Source organism: Dasypus novemcinctus, chromosome X (genome assembly GCF_030445035.2).
Source record: "Dasypus novemcinctus isolate mDasNov1 chromosome X, mDasNov1.1.hap2, whole genome shotgun sequence".
Classification (NCBI taxonomy): Eukaryota; Metazoa; Chordata; class Mammalia; order Cingulata; family Dasypodidae; genus Dasypus; species Dasypus novemcinctus.
In genome coordinates, this window is record NC_080704.1 from 20,798,235 (window position 1) to 20,818,809 (window position 20,575).

General features: G+C 39.3%; 1 protein-coding gene across 6 annotated transcripts in view; it reads right to left on the minus strand.

The window, feature by feature from the left end:
- SCML2 (Scm polycomb group protein like 2) overlaps positions 1-20,575 on the minus strand; it is a 212,883-nt gene that overhangs the window by 12,054 nt on the left and 180,254 nt on the right. The window lies entirely within an intron of this gene.

A 20,575-nucleotide genomic window follows, 5' to 3' on the forward strand; every position in this document is an offset into this window, starting at 1 on the left:
AAGCAGCAAGACAAAAGCAAATCTTTATATATAAGGGATTTTCAGTAACATTAACAGCTGACTTCTTATCAGAAACCAAGGAGGCCAGGCCAGAAGAAAGTTAGATATATTCGCAGTGCTAAAACAACAACAAAAATGTCAACCAAGAATTCTATGACCAGACATAGCACACCCAGTGGTTGCACAGATCTGTCTCTTGCTTTAACAGTGTTTGGATGGAACAGACTGGGGGGCTATGCCCCTCCTCTTCAGTCTTAGACCACCACCTAGCTTCCTTTCCACTTGCAACTCCCAGGACCATCTTCTCTGCCATCCACTGCTTCCAGGACCAGCTAACACTGTTGTTTTTTTGTTGTTAGCTCCTCATTGTTCACCTACTATGAGCTCCCAGATCCATCTTATTCTGCCAAAATGGAGGCCTCTGTCAACCATCTGATCAACCTAATCTGCAAGCATCCTACACCTACCTCTTAATGAACTTCTACTTTGACCCTGACAACGTGGCCCTGAAAGGAGGAAGTGCAAGGGTGTAGAACATCTCATGAAGATGCAAAACCAATGTGGCAGTCATGCCCTCTTCTAAGGACTTGCAGAAACTAACCTAAGATAAGTAGAATAAAACACTGGATGCTGTGGAAGCCACCATGGACCTGGAGAAGATCCTGAACCCTTTCAGATCTGGGTTCTGCCAACAAAGATCCTCATCTCTCTGATTTCCTGGAGGGCCATTTCCTAGATGAGGAGGTGAAATTCATCAAGAGATGGATCTCTTCAAAAGACTCACCATCAAGCATGACTAGGTGCCTCCAGGGCCCAGAAGACTCCCCAAATTGAGAGACCTTCTGCATTCTCCTAGCACCTAGGCTTCAGCCTGATCCCTCACTCTTGCCAGGAGGCATCTTTGCAGCTCTCCAACAAGCCATAAAATTTTTGTGACCCAAAAAAGAATTCTATATCCAGCAAAACTGACCTTCAAAAATGAAGGAGAAAATAAGAAATTCACAGATAAACAAAAATTGAGAGAATTCTTCACTAGCAGAGATGCCTTATAAGAAATACTAGAGGGAGTTCTTTAGATTGAAATAAAAGAACACTCCAGCACTACTCAAATGCACATGAATAAATAAGGACTAATGGTAGAGGTAAATATATAAATTAAAAACACAGTATAAAAATATTGTTGTTTGTACCTCTTCACTGACATAAAAGACTACATAAAGCAATAATTATAAAATTGTGTTGTTGGCCTTATAAAGAATAAAGATCTAGTTTATATGACACTAGCACAAAGGAGGAAAGGAAAAGAGTTTTGACAGGACATTAAAATTAAGTTGGTATTAGCTGAGGGCTAGTCTGTGAAGAATTGGTAAAAAGGTTGTTTGTAAATCTCTGGAAATGAATAGAAATGGTGAAAGCACACCATAGTGGTTTTAACTAGCAGAGCTATTAAATGGGTATGACAGTAGATGAAAGTGTAAGTCTAAGGCCATGTATATTACTAAAAGAAAAGCTAAAAAATGTAACAAGGGACTGTACAACATAGTGAAACCTAATGTAAAATATGAATATGGGTGATATGGCATTTTTAAGACTGTTTTTACAAAATACAAATACAAATATACTAAAAAGAAGGAAACAGAAGAGCAGTTATGTACAGCAGGGGAAGTATACAGAGATTGAGAGGAGATTTGTTTTTTATTATTATTATTGAAACAATGAAAATGCTCTAAAAATGACCGAAGTGATAAATGTACAATTAAAAAAATTAAATTGGTATTAATCCAAACCAGACTCTTTCAAGTTAAGAAATTAACTGTAATCCCCAGGGCAACTACTAAGAAAGTAACTTGAAATATATAGTAAAAGGGAATTAAAATGGTATACTAGAAAATATCTACTTAATATAAAAGAGGGCAGTAATGGAGGGAAAGAAGATTTGAGACATGCAGAAAACAAATAGCAAAATGTCAGATATAAATACTACATTATCACAATCAGAAAGCAGAGATTGGCATAATGTATAAAAACCATGATCCACATACACACTTCCTACCAGAGACACACAATATATCCAAAGATACAAATATATTGAAGTAAAAAGTATATCATACAAACAGTTCCTAAGAGAGCTTCAATGGCTATACTCCTATCAGATAAAATAAACTTTAATAAAAAAAATTCTCCTTAAGGGCACATGTAATATTCTAAAAGACAGACCATATATTAGGCAATAAAACAACTTTCAATAAATCCTTTAAGAATTGAAATCATACAAAGCATGTTTTCCAAATATACTGGAAAGAATTAGGAATCAATAACAGAAGGAAATCTGGAAAATTCACAAATATCTTGGAAATTAAACAACAAAGTCCTAAAAAACCAATGGTGCAAAGAAGAAAATCACAGGGGTAAACAGAAAATATTTTGAGATGAATAAAAACAAAAACCAAAATATAACAAAACTTATGGATGAAGCAAAGGCAGTGCCAAGTGACATTTATACCTGTAAATGCCTATATTAGCAAAGAAGAAAGTTCTCGAGTCAATAATCCAAACCATCCACTTTAAGATAGCAGAGAAAAAAGCAAACTAAATTGAAAGCAAGCAAAAGGCAGAAATAATAAAAATTAGAACAGAAACGAATGAAATAGAGAATAGAAACAAATCAACCAAATAAAAATTTGGTTCTTTGAAAAGGTCAATGAAATTTACAAATCTTTAGCTAGATTTACCAAGAAAGTAAGATAGAAGACTCAAATTGTGAAATCAAAAATAAAAGTGGGAGCAGGCTGTTTCGGGGGACTTGCAGGGTAGGAGGTAGGTCTGGAAGTCTATTTGGTGAGACAGTGACGGAGGAGATTCTTGCGAGAGGTGGAATTTTGGGTTTCTGATAACGGAGGTCACATGTTCTGGCTGGAGCCCCTCCCCCTAGGGCTGGGGGCCAGGCTGCGGTGATCCCTGGGACCTTTGTTGTGTGGGGTGTTCCCATACTCTGAGTGGGCTGTTTTGGGGGCTTGCAGGGCAGGAGGTATCTGATGTCGATTTGGTGAGACATTGACAGAAGAGATTCTTGTGAGAGGTGGAATTTTGGGTTTCTGACACGGAGGTCAGAGGGTGCGGGCAGGACCCCTCCCCCTTGGGCTGGCACCCAGCTGCAGGGATCCCTGAAGGATATGTTGTGCTGCAGTGCTCCCAGGACCCCTGTTAACTGGATGCGTGGTTCCCAGGTTTGAGTCCCCTAAACCCTGGTGGCCCACGCTACAGAGACTCACACACCTTGAGTCTGCAGTGTCACAGACTTCCCATCCCTGAATCCACCACGCCCTGAGGTCCATCTGAGGTCCTTGATTACCCTAGCCTCGGGATTTGTGTTTTTTTTTTTTCTTTTTTTCTTCTTCTCTTGGTTGCTAATATTGCATTGTCTCCTGGTCCTTTCTCCTGTTTTATCCCGCAAGGTAATTCTGTATTTCTTTAGTTTTTTATCTCCTTTTCTTTTTCTTGCTTGTTTACACCACCCCTTTTCTTTGCCCACCCCCTTTTTCTCTTCTCTTTTTTTTTCCTTTTCTCTCTTTTTCTTCTTCTTTTCTTTTCTTTTCTTTTCTTTATATAATAGGTGCTACAGGGAGCGCATCACACTTGCTGAGTTTCCTCATCCTCCATTTCCTCTTTTCTGTGTGAATTGACTTTGGCCACCTACACTATCCCCTTTCTCCCACATCAAGCCATCATCCATCATCTACTGTTTTTCTTACATTCCACCTCCCTTTCTTTGGCTCCGAATTGTCTTAACTTTTTATTTCTGATACCTTTGTTCTGTTTTCTGTCTTTTATCCACTCTTGATATTATTGTCTTTCTTTTCTCTTTCCCTCTCTCATGAAAACACTGGCTTTTTAATTCATACTATATTCCTCCCCAAATTCAGTTGGCTGTCTCATTATAGGTACTCTACTTACTGCTATAACCCTACACAACTTACATGAGTCTAATACCCATTCTCCCAGATCTCACATTATTGCTCTGTTAACATTTATTACCAATACTAATTTACACATTTTCTTTTCTTACTCATTTTGCTTTCTGTGGCCCTAATATTTTCCTTCAAAGTGAACTTATTCAGCAACAAGAAATTAGAGTAAGAAGAACAAAATGACAAAGAGAAGACGTAACACTTATGCACGAACAACAACTAATTAATCCCAAAGACTAGACAAAGAAGCTAAGGAAAGGATTACACCTGTCAAGATAAAATGATGACCGGACAGCAACAAAAAACTACAAACCAAACCAATAATCAGGAAAACATGGCTGAATCCAATGAACAAACTAAAAACCAGGAAGGGGAGCAGAACATTGGACAAGTAATTAAAGATCTCAAAACATATATTAGAGAACAACTTAATGAAGGAAGAGATTAACAATATGAAGAAAACACTTGGAGAGGAAATTGCAGACATACCCAAAAAGATAACAGATATGATGGAGATGAACACCACAGTTCAAGAAATCAAAAATACACTCTCAGCAAATAGCAGCAGATTAGAAGAGACAGAGGAGAGAATCAGCGATGTGGAAGACAGTACATCTGAAATCAAACAGAGAGCAGAACTGATCAATAAAAAGATAGAAAAAATCCAGCTGGGACTTAGGGACCTGAATGACAATGCAAAACACACAAACATACATATTATAGGCATCCCAGAAGGAGAAGAGAAGGGAAAGGGGAAAGAAGGGTGTTGCAGGAAATAATGGCTGAAAACTTACCAAATCTACTGAGAGAGATGGATGTACATGTCCAGGAAGCACAACACACCCCAAACACCATAAATCCCAACAGGCCCAACCCAAGACATATACTTGTCAAATTATCCAATGCTCAAGACAAAGAGAAAATTCTAAAAGCAGCAAGAGAAAAGAAAACCATCACATACAAGGGAAGCTCCATAAGATTAAGTGCTGATTTCTCATCCGAAACCATGCAGGCAAGAAGGCAGTGGTATGATATAGTCAAGGTATTAAAAGGAAAAAATTTCCAACCAAGAATACTCTACACAGCTAAACTAGCATTCAAAAATGATGGAGAGTTCAAAATATTCACAGATAAACAGAAATTGAAAGAGTATGCCAACAAGAACCCTGCCCTTCAAGAAATACTAAAGGGAGTTCTTCAGGAAGAAAGAAAAAAACAGGAGAGGTAGAGTTGGAGGAGAGTGTAAGAGCAACAAAAGAGACAAAAAGGAAAAAAACAAACAAAATAAGACAAACACAAGTCCAAACAAAATATGGCTAACATAAATAATTCCTTGAAAGTAGTAACACTGAATGTCAACAGATTAAACTCACCTGTCAAAAGATTCAGACTGGGAGACTGGATAAGGAAATATGACCCATCTATATGCTGTCTACAAGAAACACATCTTAGACCCAGGGATTCATGGAGGTTGAAAGTGAATGGCTGGAAAACAATCTTCCAAGCAAACAATAACCAAAAAAAGGCAGGAGTAGCTATATTAATATCAGACAAAATAGACTTTAAATGCGAAACAATTGTGAGAGACAAAGAAGGATACTACATATTAGTGAAAGGAACAATCTTTCAAGAAGAACGAACAATCATAAGTATTTATGCTCCTAACAAGGGCACCTCCAAATACTTGAGGCAAACACTGGAAAAACTAAGTGAAAGAATAGATGCCTCTACAATTATAGTGGGAGACTTTAATACACCACTATGAACTTTGGACAGAACATCTCAAAAGAGAATCAATAAAGAAACAAACACTTTGAACTGTATATTAGAGGAGCTGGATCTAATAGACATATACGGATCATTACACCCGAATACAGCAGGATATACATTTTTCTCAAGTGCACATGGATCATTCTCCAAGGTAGACCATATGCTAGGTCACAAAGAAAGGCTCAATGAATTCAGAAAGATCGAAATCATACAAAATAATATCTCTGAACACAGTGGAGTGAAGCTGGAAATCTGCAAGGGTCAGAGGCCGAGATTTCACACCAAGATTTGGAAATTAAACAGCACACTCTTAGAAAACAGTGGGTCAAAGAGAAAATCTCAAAAGAAATTAATAACTACCTTGAAACTAATGAAAATGATAACAAAACATACCAAAACTTATGGGATGTAGCAAAACCAGTACTGAGAGGGAAATTTATAGCCATAAATTCATACATCAAAAAAGAAGAGCAAAAACTGAAGAACTAACTGTACATTTGGAGGAATTAGTAAAAAAACAACAAAGTAACCCCACAGGAAGAAGAAAGAAAGAAAGAACAAAGATAAGAGCAGAACTAAATGAAATAGAAAATAAGAAAGCACTTGAAAAGATAAACAAAACGAAGAGCTGGTTCTTTGAGAAGATTAATAAAATTGACAAACCCTTAGCTAGACTAAAAAAGAAAAAAGAGAGAAGATGCAAATACACAAAATAAGAAATGAGAAAGGAGATATCACTGCTGACCCCACAGAAATAGACTATCATAAGAGAATACTTTGAAAAACTATATTCCAACAAAAATGACAATTCAGAGGAAATGGACAAATTCCTAGAAACACATAAGCAGCCTATATTGATGAAAGAAGGAATTGATGATCTCAACAAACCAATCACAGGAGATAGAATCAGTCATTAAAAACCTCCCAACTAAGAAGAGCCCAGGGCCATACGATTTCACAGGTGAATTCTACAAAACAGTCCGGAAAGAACTAACACCAATCCTGCTGAAACTCTTCCAAAAAATCGAAACAGAAGGAACATTACCTAACTCATTCTATGATGCCAACATTACCCTAGTACCAAAGCCAAACAAAGACACCACAAGAAAGGAAAATTACAGACCAATTTCTCTAATGAACGTAGACACAAAAATCCTCAACAAAATACTTGCTAACCGTATTCAACAACACATTAAGCGAATTATACACCATGACCAAGTGGGATTCATTCCGGGTATGCAAGGATGGTTCAACATAAGACAATCAATCAATGTAATACACCATATAAACAGACTGAAGGAAAAAAATCACATGATTATATCTACAGATGAAGAAAAAGCATTTGATAAAATACGGCACCCTTTCTTGATAAAAACACTGTAAAACATCAGAATACAAGGAAATTTTCTGAACATGATAAAGAGTATGTATGAAAAACCCACATCCTACATCATTTACAATGGTGAAATCCTAAAATCCTTCCCCCTAAGATCAGGAACAAGACAAGGATGCACACTCTCACCTCTTCTATTTAACATTGTCTTAGAAGTACTTGCTCGAGCACTGAAGCAAGAACCAGATATAAAAGGCATTCAAATTGGGAAGAAAGAAGTCAAAATTTCATTATTTGCAGATGACATGATCTTATACATAGAAAACCCTGAGAGGTCTACAACAAAGCTTCTAGAACTCATAAATGAGTTTAGTAAAGTCGCAGGTTATAAGATCAATGCGCAAAAATCAGTAGCATTTCTGTACACCAATAATAAGCAAGCTCAGGAGGAAATCAAGAAACAAATACCATTTACAACAGTCAATAAAAAAATCAAATACCTAGGAATAAATTTAACTAAAGATGTAAAAAACTTATACACAGAGAACTACACAACACTGTTCAAGGAAATCAAAGAAGACCTAAATAAATGGAAGAATATTCCCTGTTTGTGGATAGGAAGACTAAATATTATTAAGATGTCTGTCCTTCCAAAACTGATCTACACATTCAATGCAATCCCAATAAAAATCAACACAGCATTCTTTAAGGAACTAGAAAAACTAGCTATGAAATTTATTTGGAAAGGAAAGAGGCCCCGAATAGCCAAAGACATATTGAAAAAGAAAAACGAAATTGGAGGAATCACACTACCTGACTTCAAAACACACTACAAAGCTACAGTAGTGAAAACAGCATGGTATTGGCACAAGGAGAGACACACAGACCAATGGAACCGAATTGAGAGTTCTGATATAGATCCTCATATCATTCATATAATATTTGATAAAGCCACCAAACCCTCTCAACTGGGAGAGAATGGCCTATTCAACAAATAGTGCCTGGAGAGCTGGGTATCCACATGTAAAAGAATGAAAGAGGATTACCATCTCACACCTTATACAAAAATCAACTCAAGATGGATCACAGACCTAACTATAAGAGCCAAGACCATAAAGACTTTGGAAAGCACTGTAGGGAAGCATATACAAGACCTTGTAATAGGAAATGGCTTCGTGAACTTCACACCAAAAGCATGAGCAGCAAAAGAACAGATAAATGGGACTTCCTCAAAATTAAAGCCTTCTGCACCTCAATGGGAGAAAATATTTGGTAACCATATATCTGATAGGAAACTTATAACCTGCATATATAAAGAACTCCTATATCTTGAAAATAAAAAGATAAACCCATTTAAAAAATGGTAAAAAGATTTAAACAGACACTTCTCCAAAGAAATACAAATGGCTAAAAAGTACATGAAAAAATGCTCCAAAGCTCTAGCTATCAGAGAAATGCAAATCAAAACTACAATGAGATCCTATCTTACTCCCATAAGATTGGAAGCTATGAAAAAAACAGAAGACTACAATTGGGGAGACGATGTGGAGGAATGGGAACACTCATCCACTGCTGGTGGGAATGCAGAAGGATCCAGTCATTCTGGAGGACAGTTTGGCGGTTTCTCAAAAAACTAGCCATAGTAGATTTGCCATATGACCCAGCAATTCCACCGCTGGGTATATACCCAGTAGAACTGAAAACAAGGACACAAACCGATATATGCACACCAATGTTCATAGCAGCATTGCTCACTATTGCCAAAAGTTGGAATCAACCCAAATGCCCATCAACAGATGAATGGATAAATAAAATGTGGTATATACAAACAATGGAATACTATTCAGCTTTAAGAACAAATACATCACAAACACACGTGATAACATGGATAAATCTTGAGAACCTTATGCTGAGTGAAGCAATCCAGGCATTGAAGGACAAATACTACATGATCTCAATGATATGAAATAAGTTAACCAAGCTGCCTCAGAGAGCTAGAGATTGGATGATAGGCTTACCGGAAATTGGGGGGTAGAGGAAGGATGTAAGCTGACACCTACATGGTGAAATATATGATAAGCTGGAGGTATTTGTACAAGGAAGGGATAAAATAGGGGCACAGGGTTACCTTTGGGTGGGTCTTTACGGGCTTGAGGGGGGCTAGGGATGGATGGGTAATATTGTCCAAGAAATTGGGGGAGGGTGGGGCAATATACGAACATAGGAGATTGTCAGGTATTTGGTTGAGAGTATAATGCTGAGAAAACTTTTTCAAAAATGTAATAAGGAAGGTTACCTGTTTAAGATGCTTAAAGGGGATAATCTGACACAGAACAGGCTCCTAGGGAATACGTGAATGCTCATTTTGCCAAAGTGGGTTATATCATTGGATAGAGACCCATATAATGAGAGTGAAGGTATACCCACATCCTGGGGAGGACTGATGCCCTCAAATAGAGGGAATTGTATCTCTCAAGAGAAATGCTGGCTCCCAGGGCATTAGGGCAGTTGAGCATGTCAAGCCCTCAACACTGTTGCAAGTATCTCTGAACATGGCCCTTCAAGCAATGAAGATTGACTGTCACTGTGGGCCCTAAGGGGAGGGGGAAAGACATATTGAATAGATGGAACCAATGTAACTGTGTGGGCAATATAAGTGTTCCACAAGAGAATGCAAGGATGGGTATAAGACATGTAAAATTACACCAAAAATATATAGGGGCTGATAGGCTAAAATGTAAATCATAATGTAAAACATAAGATAACTAAAAATTTAGAAAATCGTATAGTCTAAAATACAAACCACAATGTAAACACAAATGTTACCTTGTTTGAAAGCTATTGTCTCAATATCTGCACATCAGTTTCAGTAAATATAGTATGAATATGTAAAAAAATTATTGCTGTGGAGGGGAACAGGTTTTATGTTAGATATGTGGGAGTACTGTATATTGTATATATGAACTACTGTGATCTAAAACTCTTGTGAAGATAAGCTTAATAATTAGAAAAAAGAAAAGGAGAGGACATAAACACTGAGGAAAAGACATAAGTAGTTGCATTGCCAATTTGCATAGAGGGCAACACTTACTGCAGTGATGGAAGGCAAAACATCAAAAACAAAGCTTTTGCATTTTTAAATTTTTTGATACCCCGATTTATTTTTACCTTAATTTTTTCAAATTAATATGTATTCTATGTCTAGCCTTTAAACTCATCACTATATTCCATTTTACTATTAATGGAACCTGGCAATATATTGGGCTTTACTTTTCAGGAAGTTTTCGATAACAGAGAGGTTCAGCAATGGCAGGGGAGGAATACTGGTCTGGGATGTTATTGACGGGAAACATGGTTGGCAGGGAGTTCTACGGGGCATATATCCAGGGTACATAAAAATGTTTGGATATTTTTACAGCGGATACAATTAGAAACAACAACTGGGGGAGTGCTAAGTTCCTAGCCAGGGGAGCTCTATCTTAGCCCCTAAAGGAACAGCAACAATCCCCCAAGAGCAACGGCAAAGATCAAAAAAGAAGGAAGGTCCGACAATGAGCCCTTGAAATAAGAACAAGGCCTAGAGCTGTAGGGTGCCTAAGAGTTCCCTCCTGAGAGCCTCCATGTTGCTCAAATGTGGCCAGTCTCAAAGCCAAACTCAGCATGTAAATGCATTGCCTTCCCCCCAGCGTGGGACATGACTTCTGGCGATGAGCCTCCCTGGCACCGAGGGATTACTACCAAGTACCAGCTGATGACGTAACTAGAAAATGACCTTGAATAAAAGGGTCAACTCAGACCAGCAGAATATCTCAATCTACATATAATACCAGGAGTTAAAAATGCTTTTTGACCTGAATCAAGGGGGAAATGGAAAGGACAAATAAGTTTATATGGCTATGAGTCTCCAAAAAGAGCTGGGAGATTATCAGAGGGGTTGCCCTTATGCATACCTCAGCAGAGTCCCAGAGACAGATAAAGTAGATACAACCCTTGGTTCTTGTGAGGGCTACAGAGACCCACAGGTTCTATGGTCATGGCAGATGGAGTTCAGTGCCATCTCAGCTGGCCCTACTTTGGAGTTTGTGTTTCTGTGTGACGGAGCTGGACTTAGATGTGATCTTTGTTCACAAGCCTCTCCTGTTACTTTTACCGGATCTGTAGTTGGTACTGGGGTTTAATATATACCCAGGGGACCTGAATCTCTGAACTGACCATGTGATAGCCAGGCCCTGAGCCTCAACAGACTTCAGCTCCTATCCTCTGGTTTACTGGACTTATCCCACTCAGCTAACATGGAGTTGAAGAAGGTCAACCACCACACCATGCAGCCAAGAGTGCCTACAACTGAAAGCAGGAGGATTGCATCCAGCATCCATGTGGAATCTAAGCCCCCTCTTGGTACAGATGTGGAGTAGACACAACCATTCCAAGGTCCACAGGATGGAGGAATAGAGTATGGATTAGAGTGGACTTACCGATAACATATTCATGAACTATTGTGATTAGTAATTGAAGAAAATATGGCATTGGTTTGGAGAAAGTGGCCATGGTGGCTGCTGGGGGTAGGGAATGAGAGGAAGAGATGAGATGGGGAGGCGTTTTCGGGACTTGGAGTTGTCCTGGGTGATGCTGTAGGGACAGTTACTGAACACTGTATGTCATCCCATGGCCCACTGGGTGGAATGTGGTAGAGTGTGGGCTATGACGTGGACCACTGACCATGAGGTGCAGCGGTGCTCAGAGATGTATTCACCAAATGCAATGAATGTCTCATGATGATGGAGGAGATTGTTGTTATGGGGGGAGGAGTGGGGTGAGGGGGATGGGGGGTATATGGGGACCTCATATTTTTTTAATGTAATATTAAAAAAATTAAGACAAAAAAATAAATAAAAGTGGGACCATCATTACTGCCCTTAGAAAAATAAAGAGACTTTATAAGGGAATACCATAAATACCTTCATGCTAATACATCAGAAAAGCTAGATGAAATAGATACCTGTATAAAATGGATTAGACCAGGGGTTCTTAACCAGGGGTCCATGGACCCCCCAAGGGGTCTGTGGAAAGATTATAGGGGGTCCGTGAACTTGAACTGAACATTTTAAAAAACAATATTCTTGTAAGGACGTGTGATATAATAATGCACAGTATAGTGTGGACTTAGTAAGTGGTCTGTGGTTTTCACCTGACTTACAAAGGGAACTGTGGAACAAAAAAGGTTAAGAACCCCTGCATTAGATAAAAGCTATAACCCTTTCATGATAAAAACACTCAACAAATTAGGGATAGAAGGGAACTTTCTCAACATGATAAAGAGTAAGTACAAAAATCCACAGTGGCATCACATTTAATGATGAAAGAATGAAAGCTTTCCCTACAGATTAGGAACAAGACCAGGATATTTACTCTCATCACTTTTATTCAACATTATACTGCAGGTTCCAGCTAGGACAATTAGGCAAGAAAAATAAAAGCTCAATGTACAAAAATCAACTATACAAAAAGGAGAAAAAAAAAGAAAAAAAATCAACTATATTTCTATACATGGGCAATGTACAACCCAAAAATGAAATTAAGAAAACAATTCAATTTATAGCAGCATCAAGAATAATAAAATGCTTAGGTATAAATGTAACAAAAGGAGTGCAAAATGTTTTTTTCCAAAAACTATAAAACATCATAAAATAAAGACCTAAATGTATTCAATTAATTTAATTTATTTATTTATGTAAAGACATCCCATATTCATGGGTAGAAGACTTAATATTGTTAAAATGGCAACACTTCCCAAAATGATCTACAGAGTTAATGCAATCCCTATCAAATTCCAGCAGCTCTTTTATAGAAACTGACATGCTCATTCTAAAATGCATATGGAAACACAAGGGATCCAGAATAACCAAAACAATCTTAAAAAGAAGATGGAAGAACTTCAAACAATTTGAAAACTTATTACAAAAGTTAAAGTAATTGAGGTAGTGTATAGTACTTCCATGAAAGAAGACAGACATATAGATCAATGGAATAGATCTGAACTGAAAGTTCAGAAATACATCCATACATTTATAATCAACTGATTTTTGACAAAAGTGCCAAGACATTTCAGTTGGGAAATAACAGTCCTTTCAACAAAAGGTGCTGGGACAAAAGGATACCCATATACAAAAGAATATATTGGGGAAAGCGATGTGGCTCAAATACTTGGGCACCTGCCTACCACATGGGAGGTCCTGCGTTCAGTTCCCTGTGCTTCCTAAAGATGAGCAAGACAGCAAGCTGACACAACGGGCTGGTCCGGTGAACCGATGCAAAAAGATGACACAACGAGGAAACACAAGGAGAGACACAAGCAGGGAGAGGAGGTGGCTCAAGCCACTGGGCATGTCCCTCCCACATGGGAGGTCCCAGGTTTGGTTCCTGATGCCTCCTAGAAAGAAGACGAGCAGACAGAGAGCACATAACGAACAGACACAGAGGGCAGACAGCAAGCACAAATAACAAGGGGGGGGGTAAATAAAATGAAAAAGAATATACTGGGAGTACGGTCATCAATAAAACAACCTTGGGAAAAGTCTCCCCCAGAATCAATTAATAAAAGGACAAATCCCACTTGCTTGGAACTCTAGAGGATGACAGAGACTGGAGAAGGACTCCACAAATGCTGAATTGAAGAAAAAGACAAATAATCTCCAAATCAGGTAGGAGATTTCTGTCCTGGACTGGCCAACCTGGGCCTTACCCATAACTCAGGTCTGCACAGCCTGGGAGTCACAGGGCAGCATGGCTAGGACCATACTGTCATAGATACAGATTATAGAGCTGCTCACAGTAGCAAATTAGAACTCCATGCATATGCAGGCACAGCGACCCAAGTCCATGGAAACCCAGGGTAGAACACAAGTGGTTGGGGAGTGCTGTATACAAAAGGGCTCCGGGGAGGGGGGGGGGGGTTGAGATCATGGCAGAACTGTTGGTAGGAGGTAGGGAAACTTAATCAGTCTGTGTTCACTGGACCATCCAAATGCAAAACAGACCTTTCTGGATGAACCCACCTTTCTTCTCCTTTTTTTTTGAAGGGACTAGGGCTGGGGACGAACCCCAGGACCATATATATGGGAAGCTGGCATTCAACCACTGAACCACATCAGCTCCCCTAGTTGTTTTTTTCATTTTTCCTTTTTTTTTGTTCTTTTTCCTAGGAGGCACTGGGGACTGACCCAGGACCTCCCATGTGGGAAGCAGGCACTCAACTGCTTGAGCCACATCCACTCCCCACCACCTTTCTGAAAGGTCCAGAATAAGTTGGATCCAATGTCAAAGAGCCTTAACATAAAGCATCAAAAATAAACCCTAGGAAAGGGGGAGAAATTAACCTTCAGAGTTAATTCATCAAGATAATCAGATGCTCAGACACCAGCAAAAAACTATAAACTACACTAAGAAACAGGAAGATATGGCTCAGTCAAGGGAACAAAATAAAACTTCAGAGGAGACAAATAAGTTCAACCAAAGCTCTTAAATCAACTCAAGGAATGAAGGAAAATATGGATACAGAGCTAAAAGATATTAAGAAGACAATGTGTGAACATAAGGAAGAATTTTAAAGCTTACAAGGGAACATAACAAAAATTATGGAGATGAAAGGCATAATAATGGAGAGTAAAAATATACTAGAGGCATACAAGAGCAGATTTTAACAGACAGAAGGAAGAATCAGTGAACTAGAAGAAAGGCAAGAGAAATCATATAGTCAGAAGGATAGAGAAAAGAATAGAAAAAAATTCAGCAGTGTTTCAAGGATGTGAGTGACAGCATGAAGCAAACAAACATAAGCATCATGGATGTCCCAGAAGGAGAAGGGAAGGGAAAAGGGGCAGAAAAAATACTTGAAGAAAAAATGGCCAAACATTTCCCAACTCTTATGAAAGACATAAATATACATGACCAAGAAGTACAACATGCTCCAAGCAGAATAAATCCTAATAGGCCTTCTCTGAGACACGCACTAATGAGAACGTCTAACATCAAAGATAAAGAGAGAATTTTGAAAGCAGAAAGAGAGAAGTGATTCCTCACATATAAGAGACTCTTAATAAGACTGAAGGCCAATTTCTCATCAGAAACCATGGAGGCAAGAAGGCAGTGGTATTATATATTAAAAGTATTGGGTGGCGGACTTGGCCCAGTGGTTAGGACATCTGTCTACCACATGGGAGGTCCACAGTTCAAACCCCGGGCCTCCTTGACCCGTGTGGAGCTGGCCCATGCGCAGTGCTGATGCGCGCAAGGAGTGCCCTGCCACGCAGGGGTGTCCCCTGCGTAGGGGAGCCCCACATGCAAGGAGTGTGTCCTATAAGGAGAGCCGCCGAGCGCGAAAGAAAGTGCAGCCTGCCCAGGAATGGTGCCGCACACACAGAGAGCTGACACAACAAGATGACTCAACAAAAAGAAACACAGATTCCCGTGCCGCTGACAACAGAAGTGGACAAAGAAGACGCAGCAAATAGACACAGAGAACAGACAAACGGGGTGGGAGGGGGGAAGGGGAGAGAAATAAATAAAAAAAAAAAAATTTAAAAAAAGTACTGAAAGAGGGAGTGGATGTGGATCAAGCAGTTGAGTGCCTACCTTCCACATTGGAGGTACCGGGTTCAGTTTCTGAAGCCTCCTAAGGAAAAAACAAACAGAAAAGGAACAGACGAGAAGAAGAAGAAAAAAAAAACACCTGACTAGACTGAACGAGCCGGGAAGCAGATTTGGCTCAAATGATAGAGAATCCACATACCATGTGGGAGGTCCAGGCTTCAAACCCAGAGCCTCCTGACCCATGTGGTGAGCCGGCCCACATGCAATGCTGATACACGCAAGGAGTGCTGTGCCATGCAGGGGTGTCCTCCGTGTAAGGGAGCCCCACGTGCAAGGAGTGTGCCACACAAGGAGTGCGCCACATAAGGAGAGCTGCCCAGCGCGAAAGAAAGTGCAGCCAGTCCAAGAATGGAGCCGCCCACACGGAGAGCTGATGCAACAAGATGATGCAACAAAAAAGAAACACAGATTCCCGTTGCTGCTGATAGGGATAGAAGTGGTCACAGAAGAACACACAGCAAATGGACACAGAGTGCAGACAACTGGTGGGGGGGGAGGGGGAGGTGAGAGAAATAAATAAAAAATAAATCTTAAAAGAAAAAAAAAGAATACAATTGAACAAGAAAAAGGGCTTATTTCCTGGTAACAGCCAGACAAAATATAAAGAGGTAAAGGAGGACAAAAACAACAAAAAGAGAGCAAACAGAGGGATATGGGAACAGAGACAATGTATGCTCTTGAAGCTAAGTTATCTTTTAAATGAAGGTTACAGATGTAGATTGTGTAATATAAACCCCAGGGCAACCAAAAAGAAAGTATTTAAAACATAGATGGAAACAGAAAGGAGAAAGGGATCAGTCAGCTATACCACAAAAGATCAATTAAACAGAAAAGGAGGTTGCAAGAAAGGAAAAGAGAGGTAAAAAAAAAAAAAAATTATGACATATATAAACCAAAGGACAAAATGGCTGATGTAAACACTGCCTTTAAAGTAAAATACCTGAATGCTAGTGGATTAAACTTCCCAATCAAAAGACACAAATTGGCAGAATGGATAAAAAAGCATGATCCAACTATATCTTGCTTACAAGAGACTCACCTTAGGCTAAAAGATAAAAAATGGGTTGAAGATGAAAGGATGGAAAAAGAAATTCCATGCAAATAGTAACTCAAAAAGAGTAGTCATAATGATAATGATATTGGACAAAATAGACTTTAGTCAAAACCTGTTATAAGAGACAAAGAAGGACACAATATATTAATAAAAGAGGCAATGCACCAAGAAGAAATAACAATCATAAATATTTATGAAATCTAAATAAAGGTGTCCCAAAATACATGAGGCAAACACTGGCAAAACTGAAAGAAGAAATAATAGATACCTCTACAATAATTGCTGTGTATTTCAATATATTACTCTCATCAACAGAGCATCTAGGCATCTAGATAGAAGATCTATAAAGAAACAGAGAACTTGAATAATGTGATAAATGAACTATACCTAACAGACACATACAGAACACCCATATGCCAAAATAGCAGGATATACATTCTTTGTAACATGGATTGTTCTCCAAGACATAACATATGTTGGGTCACAAAACAAGTCTCCATAAACGTAAAAAGATTGAAATCAGTCGGTCAAAGAAGAAATTACAAGGGAAATCAGTACGTATCTTAAGAGGAAATGAAAAGGGGAACATCTATCAAGTGGGATTCAGCAAAGGGAGTGCTGTAAGGGAAATTTATAGCCTGAAATGCTTACATTAAAAAAGGACCACCACCAAACATTCTAAGAAGACTTAACTCCAATTCTGCTCAAACTCTTCCCAAAAAATTCATGAAGGTGTCAGAATGGCCAAGTGGTCTAAGGCGCCAGACCAAAAAAATTCATGAGGGAACACTCACTAACTCATTCTATGAGGCCAACATCACCCTAATATGAAAGCCAGATAAAGATACTAAAGAAAAAAAAATTACAGACCAATTTCTCTTATAGATATATATAAGCAAAAATCCTCAACAAAGATTTGAAAATTCAATTCAACGGCATAATAAAAGCATTATACAATCAAGTGAGTTTTATCTCAGGTATGCAAGAGTAGCTCAACATAAAAAATCAATTAATATACTGGGAAGCAGACTTGGCCCAATGGATATGGGAGTTCCGCGGTTCAAACCCCGGGCCTCCTTGACCCATGTGCAGCTGGCCCATGCACAGTGCTGATGCGCTCAAGGAGTGCCGTGTCACACAGGGATATCCCCTGCGTAGGGGAGCCCCACGCGCAAGGAGTGCGCTCCATAAGGAGAGCCACCCAGCGCGAAAGAAAGTGCAGCCTACCCAAGAATGGTGCCATACACACGGAGAGCTGACACAGCAATATGACACAACAAAAAGAAACACAGGTTTCCGGTGCCGCTGATAAGGACAGAAGAGGCCACAGAAGAACACACAGCAAATGGACACAGAGAGCAGACAACTGGGGGGGGGGGGGGGGGGGGGAGAATAAATTAAAAATAAAAAAAATAAAACGTCTAATACATACATACATACATATATATATACATATATAAAATATACTATATTAACAAAATGAAGGAAAATATCCACATTATCATCTCAAATGATGCAGAAAAGGCAATTCCGCTGCTAGGTATATACAACAAAGAATTGAAAGCAGGGACTCGAACAGATAAATTGCACATGAACGTTCATAGCAGCATTATTCACAATTGCCAAAAGATGGAAGAAACCCAAGTGTCCATCAACCAATGAAAGAATAAACTGAAAGTGGTATAGTCATATAATGAAATATTATTCAGCATTAAAAGGAATGAAGTTTTGGTTCATGCAATAACACAGATGAATCTTGAAAACATAAAATTGAATGAAATAAGCCAGACACAAAAGGATAAACACTGTATGATCTCACTGATATGAAATAATTAGAATAAGCAAACTCAAAGTCAGATCTAGAATATAGGTTATGAGGAGCTGGGGTGGGGGTAAGGAATAGGGAGTTATGCATAATTTGTACAGAATTTCTATGTGCGTTGATTATAAAGTTCTGGAAATGGATGGTGGTGATGATAGTACAACATTGTGAATGTAACCAACAGCACTGAATTATATATGTGAATGAGGTTAAAAGGGGGAAACTTTAGGTACTATATATGTTACAAGATTAAAAATTAAAAGAGAAAACATAGGACTGTACAACACAGTGAATGTTCTTGTAAAAAATGCACTATAGTTAATAGTATAATTATAAAAATATTCTTTCATGAATTATAACAAATATACCACACTAATGCAAGGTGTTAATAGAAGGGAAATATGGGGAAAAATACAACCTAATGTAAACTGAAGACTATGGCTAATAGTACATTTATAATATTCTTTCAACAACTGCAACAAATGTACCACACTAATGCAAAAGTGGGGTGGTATGTGAATGCTATAATTTTTACATAATTTTCTGTGAACATAAGACTTCTCTAACTTAAAAAAAATTTACAAAAAGAATTTATTGGAACCAATATTCATATCACATAGAAAAATTAACTCCAAATGTATCATGGAACCTAAAACTATATAATCTTAGAAGAAAGCTTAAGAGTAAATATTTGTGACCTTGGATTTGGTAATTGTTTCTTAGATATGCCATCAACTAAGCAACTAAAGAAAAACATAGATATACTGACTTCATCAAAATTAAAAAAACTTTTGTGCTTCAAAGGACACCATTGAAAAAGTAAAATGGGGTTAAGCCAAGATGGTGGCAGAGTAAGGAACTCCAAGAGTCAGCTAACCCTACAGGGCAGTGAGTAATCACCCAGAGCTGTCTAAAGCACCTGTTTGGGGGCCCCAGGAGACCAGAAGAGTATCCTGCAACATCCTCGAAAGTATGAAAGGAAGAGACTGCTCATCTGCAGAGAAGATTCTTGAGTAGAGCCCTCCATGCAGTGGAGGCCGGGGCCCGCGGTACAAGCCACCCCGGGAGCTATTCTGTGGCTGGAGTTGGAAACTCCATTCCCCAAAAATGGGGGAGGAAGAGACACAGTGCGGCACTGACTTCAGCTACTGATTAGCAAATCTGGCAGGCTAAAGTATAATCCTAAGAACAGCTAATGTTTAAACCTGTCCAAGCCAGAAAGAGGTTCGGACTGACTGAAAATCACAGTGCTGGTAGGAACTAGCTTCTTTCCACACAGATCGGATTGCAGCCTCTAGCCTAAACCCCAGCCCCATCTCTGGCAGGGAAGAGGATGGGGGGACCTGCACCACCGCTCTAGAAAACTGGAAGCCATGACACAGAGGTCAGTGCCCCTCCTATTCTAGCGGCCCAAGCTGCTTCAGGAGCTATTCCATGGCTGGAGTCAGAAGCTCCATTTCCCATAAATGGGGGAGGAATAGACAGTTGTCCACCGACTTCAGCTACTGATTGGTGGACTCAGCCGGCTAGAGTATAATCTTAGGAACCACTAGGGTTTGAACCTAAGTCAGAAAGAGACCGTTAGACACCATTTTTTACTCCACCCCTGACATGAGGGGAAGCCGGGCTGACTGAAAATCACAATGAAGTTAGGGACTGGCTTCTTTCCCCCAAGATCGAACTGCACCCCTAGCCTAGGTTCCAGCCCCACCTCCAGCAGGGAGGAAGCTGGGGGGACCTGCATCAGGCTCTCCAGGCAACTGAAGGTGCTTTTGGCCAGCACAGACTGAATAGTTGGACACTTGGGGCTGCACCCCCGCATCCTAGTAGGATAGGAGTGGAGCTGGGTTTCCGGGCAACTGCAGACGTTTTCAGCCCACACAAACAGGTTTGTTGTGTGCTTTCAAGTCCCTCTCCATCTCTGCTGTCCCAGAGGATAAGAAGGGGCTGGTGTTCCCTCAGCCTCTTAGGGAAACTGC